We start from the raw sequence: 6000 nt of genomic DNA, 5'->3' as shown, positions 1-6000 counted from the left end.
AAAGAAAGAAAGAAAGAAAGAAAGAAAGAAAGAAAGAAAGAAAGAAAGAAAGAAAGAAAGGAAAAAACTGGCTTCTGGGAGCTTACATTCTTTGAGGGGGACAACATGTATATGTATAAGTAAATGTAAAAACATATACAGAGTCAGTGCAAAGTAATTTTAAGGGAGAGGCACTGCACCAGCAGCTAGGGGAATCAGGAAAGGTCTCGTGTAGGAAGCATTTCTTTTTTTTTTTCTTTTAAAGCAATTGGGGTTAAGTAACTTGTTCAAGGTTACACGGCCAGTTATTTTGTGTCGGTGCTAAGTATCTGAGGCCAGAACCGATCCCAGGTCTCCCGACTCCGAGGCCAGCACTCTTACTCACTGCTCCACCTGGCCGCCCCATCTTTTTTTTTTTTTTTAAGCAATTGGGGTTAAGCAACTTGCCCAAGGTTACATGGCCAGTTTTTTGTGTAGGTGTTAAGTATCTGAGGCTGGAACTGATCCTGGGTCCTCCCGACTCCTGGGCTGGTGCTCTTACTCCCTGTGCCACTTAGCCGCCCTGTGGGAAGCATTTCTTGAGATGACCTTCACAGTAAGCTAAGGATTCTTAGAGGATCCCAGTAAGGCCCGGTATTAATATCTGTTAAGAGAAAGAAAGGTATCATACACCTCTATCCTCTCCTTTCTCTGTTCCCTCACATAATCACACACACACACATATTATTACATTTATTATCTAGATGTATATGTTTATGTATATGTATATATTTCAATCTAAGATTTCCTTGATATAGAAAACTCCCAGTGAGGAAATTCCTTCTTCCAATGCAGACAGGCAAGTTATAATCTTAGTTCAAGGAATAGAGAGCTGGCCTTGAACTCTGGAAGGTCTGAGTTTGAGTCCTATCTCTGGTATATACTGACAGTGTGAAGCTGTCAAGTTAATTAACTTCCAAGTGTCTTAAACATCTAAGACTTTTTAAGTAAAGGTACATAATCAGATAAATAATAGGAATGAAGCACTAAATAAATGTTTACTTGGGGCTAGAAATTTTAGATTTATACTAAAAACAAAAGTGAAACCATTTTTGTAATATAAAAATTAATTTTTAATGACTCAAGATTTTGAATCACCTACAAGATCTTCATAGATCACTATGGTCCCAGGTCAGTAGGTAGGAGAAGGGTAAGGTTGAGGATGAAGGGAATGTACTTGGTTTGAATCACATATTTTAGGATAGTGTTGGAATCACCAAATATTTAATATGTGTTTGTATCCAAACTGGGAGCACCTTGAATACAAAATGCTTAAGAGGATCAGTGTGGATTTGAAAGTTAGGAGACCTAGGTTTGTGCCCCAGCTCTGCAAAGTATCAGTTATGAGATGCTAGGCAAGTCATTCGACGTGTCTCCCACATTAGGCTGTGAGATCTTGGAGAGCAGGAACTGTTTTTTGCCTTTCTTCGAATCCTTGGTATCCAGTGCTTGACACATAATAGGTACTTAGTAAATGAATGTTGACTTAGCCTCATTTTCCCAACTATAAAATGTGGGCAACAGTACAGAACTGTCACTTACCTCAAAGGGCTTGAAGAAAGTACGTTATAAATTAGCAAGTGTTATGTTGTTATTTAGTTGTTTGCATTCATGTCCAACTCTTTGCAGCTCTTTTTTTTTGGGGGGGTGGGGCACAGTATTCTTGGAAAACATACTGGAGCGGCTGCCATTTCATTTCCCAGCTCATTTTAAAGAGGAGGAAAATGAACCAAACAGAATTACATGATTTTCTCAGGGTCATACAACTAAGAAGTGTCTGAGGCTGGATTTGAACTCAAGTACTCTACTCACTGCTCCAGCTAGCTGCCTTAAGCGCAATAGATATGTGACTTTATTGTTATTTATCTTATTGTGTACCCCATGATTCTCTGTATAAAAGATACTGGCACATAAGAGATATTTAGTAATAAATATTGATTGATGGAGTCTATCCAGTCTCCTAGATTATTTGATATCAGTCTCCATTGCAGTGTAATAGAAAGAGTTAGGACACTCTCCCCAGTCTAGGTGAGAAAAGCAAGTCCCTTTCCAGGCTTCAATGTCTTCATCTCTAAAATGAGTGGGTTAGACTAAATGATTTCTAAGATTTCTTCCAGCTCTATTGTTATGTTTTAACATTCTTTATTCTCAATTTCATTTTCTGTTTTCTAAGATGCCTTTCTAAATCTGACACGCTACGATCCATGTTATAAGACCACTTTCAGTTTTGACAGTCTATTAGTTCCTAATGTGACACAGTGGATGGAGAGTTAGACTTGGACTCACATCTGACTTCTGACACTAGCTGTGTGAACCTGGGCAGGTCACTTAAACCTTAGTTTTATCATCTATAAAATGAAGGGATTGGACTAGATGGCCTTTTAAGGTGACTTCGGATCTAAATTTATAATCCTATTTGAGAGGACATTTCCTTTTCATGACCTACCTCACTCTCTCTCTCTCTGTAACGTTTTTTGAGATTGTCAGAAACCAATCTCTAACGTCAATCTCTAGTGATAGACAATGAAACACCAAGAAGCAAGAGAGGTCAAAGGGCCCGTGGGACAACAGCAAAGGATGGTTAAAGATAGAGGAAACACAGTGATATTGGGATGTGTGGGGGGAGCGAGACACCGGGCCAGTAGTTGGAGGTTAACAAGTTATCAAAGCAGCTACAACTTAGGCTGCCTCTGTGGGAGGGCCAGTCCCAAGCAAACGGAAATTTATGTCCTGGAAGGTCGTAAATTGTCCTCACAAGTTGTAAAGCTGGAGTCAGGAATGGATCCCTGTTTTAACTTTGAGGAAACCTTTTGCTGAGCGCTCAGTGAACAATGTGGGAAAACACAGTAAAAGCAATAGGGTTTTTTTTTCCCCTGGTTATTTCTAAGATGGTGGATTTGATGGTTAACTTTGAGTGTTTTTATCTACTGATCTGTCCATCTTCCTGTCTGTTGGCCTTTCTCACTGTCTTTATCACAGTGAGCCTCCCTTTCATGTGAGGGGAAAAATTACAATCCAGATACTGATAACACAGGCCCTGAAAGGAGAGGTTTATGATGCTAGATCAAGTTCCAGCTTTTGCCTTTTAGGGAGCCAAATCCTCATAAGTTTAAAGGAGGTGTCTGGAAGGGAATGCAAGACAATACCTGGGATAACATCCTGTCTCTGTTACAAGTGTGACCTTGGGTAGATCATTTAACTTTGGGCATCTTAGTTTTCTCACTTCTAGGATTAGAAGGTTGGAAGAGATGTTTTAGAATCACCAAATATTTAAGATGTATTTGTGTACAAACTGGGAGCACCTTGAATATAACATGGTTAAGAGGGTCAATAGGTTTGAAAGTTAGGAGACCTAGGTTTGTGTCCTAACTCAACAATTTATCAGTTATGTGATGCTGGGCAAGTCATCTGACGTCTCTCCCACATTAGGCTGTGAGCTCTTGGAGAACAGGGACTGTCTTTTGCCTTTCTTTGTGTCCTTCTATCAATTAGTCATGTGATCCTAGAGTTTAGAACAAAACTATCTAATAGGCCTAAGGTCTATCTCATACAATGCATTGTGTAGAGGAGACTGAACCAAGATTTAAGGATTCTACCTCCCCATTCTCTACCTCTGTGTGTGTGTGTGCGTGTGCCTCAAAATAGATTCTCATTGATGCCTGAAATTTCACCATTAGCATTTCCTTCCTTTGGATTTTAGGCACTGAATAGGCACTGTCCTCTCCTTGAAGCCTGGCTTTCAAATTCCAGCACCTCCTGGGAGGGATATTATATTTAGAGTATACCAACTCAAACTGAATGAGTTTGTCAGATGTTCTCTTCCATGACTGAAGAGACCAAGAAATCACTGACTTGGAGGTGGGGGTAGAGGAAGTTGGTGGGAACACTGAAGACAAAAGCTACCTTCCTCACAATTTGTGAAAGTCTGACTGCATAGTTCTGCTTCATTCCAAATACTAATAATTTGGATAAGTGGTAATTCAATAGTCAGAGTGATATGGTGGGCTAAACCACAGACTGGGGCTCTGGGTACTGTTGGGGCTTAGCCCTACCTTCATGCTTTAAGGTTCTTTAGGAAAGAGACAATATCATTCATCCTTATATCTTCGGTGTTTAGTACATAGTAATAGGTGCTTAATTGGTTACTGTAAGGACAAATGGAGGCTGGTATGGTTATACAAACTTATGATCCCTGCTACAGGGTCAGCTGAGTCTAATGGATTTCTTGAGCTCGGGAGTTCTGTAGGCTATGCTGGTCAGATGTCTGTGCTAAGTTTAGCATTCATATGATGAGCTCCTAGGAAGGGATGGGAATGGGGGAGGGATACCAGGTTCCTTAAGTAGGGATAAACAGTCCCTGGCGAGAATAGCAGATCAAACCTGCCATGCTGATTGTCAGAGGGATGGACCTTTGAGTAGCCCCTATACCTCTAACCTGGATGAGATGAGGAGATTCAATAATTAAAATATTTTTGTTTTAGAAAGAATAAATTAATAAACAATGCCTTTAGTTTCTAGAATACTCTGGGCAAGTGACTCTATCCCTACATGAACTCTTCCCGATTCCTTGGATTTGTGGTTTGTCCACCCTTCTGCAATTACTTTGGATTTACTCTGGATAAGCTTTGTATTCAATTACTAGTATTTATTTGTCTCCTCTTCTTCCTCTCTCTCCCCCAACCCACACAGAATGGATTTTGTTTTGTCTTTGCATCTCTAGTGACTAGCATAGAGCCTGGCATATAAGTAGATACTTAATAAATGTTTCTTGTTTTGAATTGAACTGAATTCCCTCAACTTAAAAATGAAGTGATGAACATTGGCCTGTTTCTCAAAGTTGTTTTGAAGATTCCAAGTAACTGAAGAATATTTGTTATCTCCACCATCTGCAGTGGAGAATCATAAGCAAACTCAAGTCAACAAATATTTTTAAACTGACAAATTTATGAATTATGTTTCTGTTTATACATCAATTCCCAAAGCTATGCTTTGGTTCTGTCTTGATCACAGCTCTTAGCACCTCTAAAGTGTTGAGAAAGCTTGTGAAATTCACATATGCTTGTGAGATCCACACATTAGTTCACTTATTAATGGCCATGAAAAGCCTGTAATCAAACCTAAGTTGTTACATCAACAAATACCAAGTTATGAGCTTATGTTAAAAACAAAGGATTACTCTTGATTTTGCTATTTATCTTTATCTACTGGCCTTTTTTTAATCAAGGGAAGGGCCAACAACATTAGATGATTAGGCAAACATGCAGGTGGAAGAATGCCCAGTGCCAGCTATTCATGAGATTTAGCACCAGAAGGGAATTTAAAGGGCTGCCATTTTATAGAGGAGGAAACTAAGCCTAGAGGGGTAAAGGAATTTGCCCAAAGTTACTTGAGGTAATGAATAGCAGAGGTAGCATTCAAATCCAAGTTGTCTTTCTCTGAATAGGTATTGTTTCTCCTATAGTATATTTTATCCTTAGCAGTGAACCCCTCCCCCACCAAAGGTATTGCCATTGTCTAATATGGGAATAGAAGAACTGGGGTGAGGAAACAGAGATTAAAAGCCAAGTCAGACTACTACCAGGTGGTCTTCAGAGATCCAAAATCTCAGAGCTAAGCTAAATGGGAAACCAAAGTACAAGACGAGAACTTCAGGCCAATTAGAATTTACTGTTTAGTTGTTTTTCAGTTGTGTCTGACTTTTTGTGACCCCATTTGGGGTTTTCTTGGCAAAGACACTAGAGTGGTTTGCCATTTCCTTCTCCAGTTCAATTTACAGACTAGGAAACCGAGGCAAACAGGGTTAAGTGATGTGCCCAGGGTCACACAGCTGGTAAATGTCTGAGACCAGATCTGAAGTCAGGAAGGAGGAGTATTCCTAACTTCAGTTAGGATGGGGGAGGGTTAGAATTTGATCTAGAGGTAAAGTGCAAGGATAGCTGATGGGGAGTCAGATTATTTGTCCACCTCAACCTGTGTTCCTAA

At 39.8% G+C, this 6000-nt stretch overlaps 1 protein-coding gene across 2 annotated transcripts in view; it reads right to left on the bottom strand.

The window, feature by feature from the left end:
- The window catches only part of ASTN2 (astrotactin 2), a 1158830-nt gene that overhangs the window by 26249 nt on the left and 1126581 nt on the right, over window positions 1-6000 (bottom strand). The gene's annotated exons all lie outside the window — the stretch shown is intronic.

The sequence above is a fragment of the Petaurus breviceps genome, unplaced genomic scaffold, assembly GCF_028583685.1.
Source record: "Petaurus breviceps papuanus isolate PSGF00001 unplaced genomic scaffold, PetGlider_PUasm1.0 90879, whole genome shotgun sequence".
Classification (NCBI taxonomy): domain Eukaryota; kingdom Metazoa; phylum Chordata; class Mammalia; order Diprotodontia; family Petauridae; genus Petaurus; species Petaurus breviceps.
This window is presented reverse-complemented; position numbering and strand designations above follow the sequence as displayed.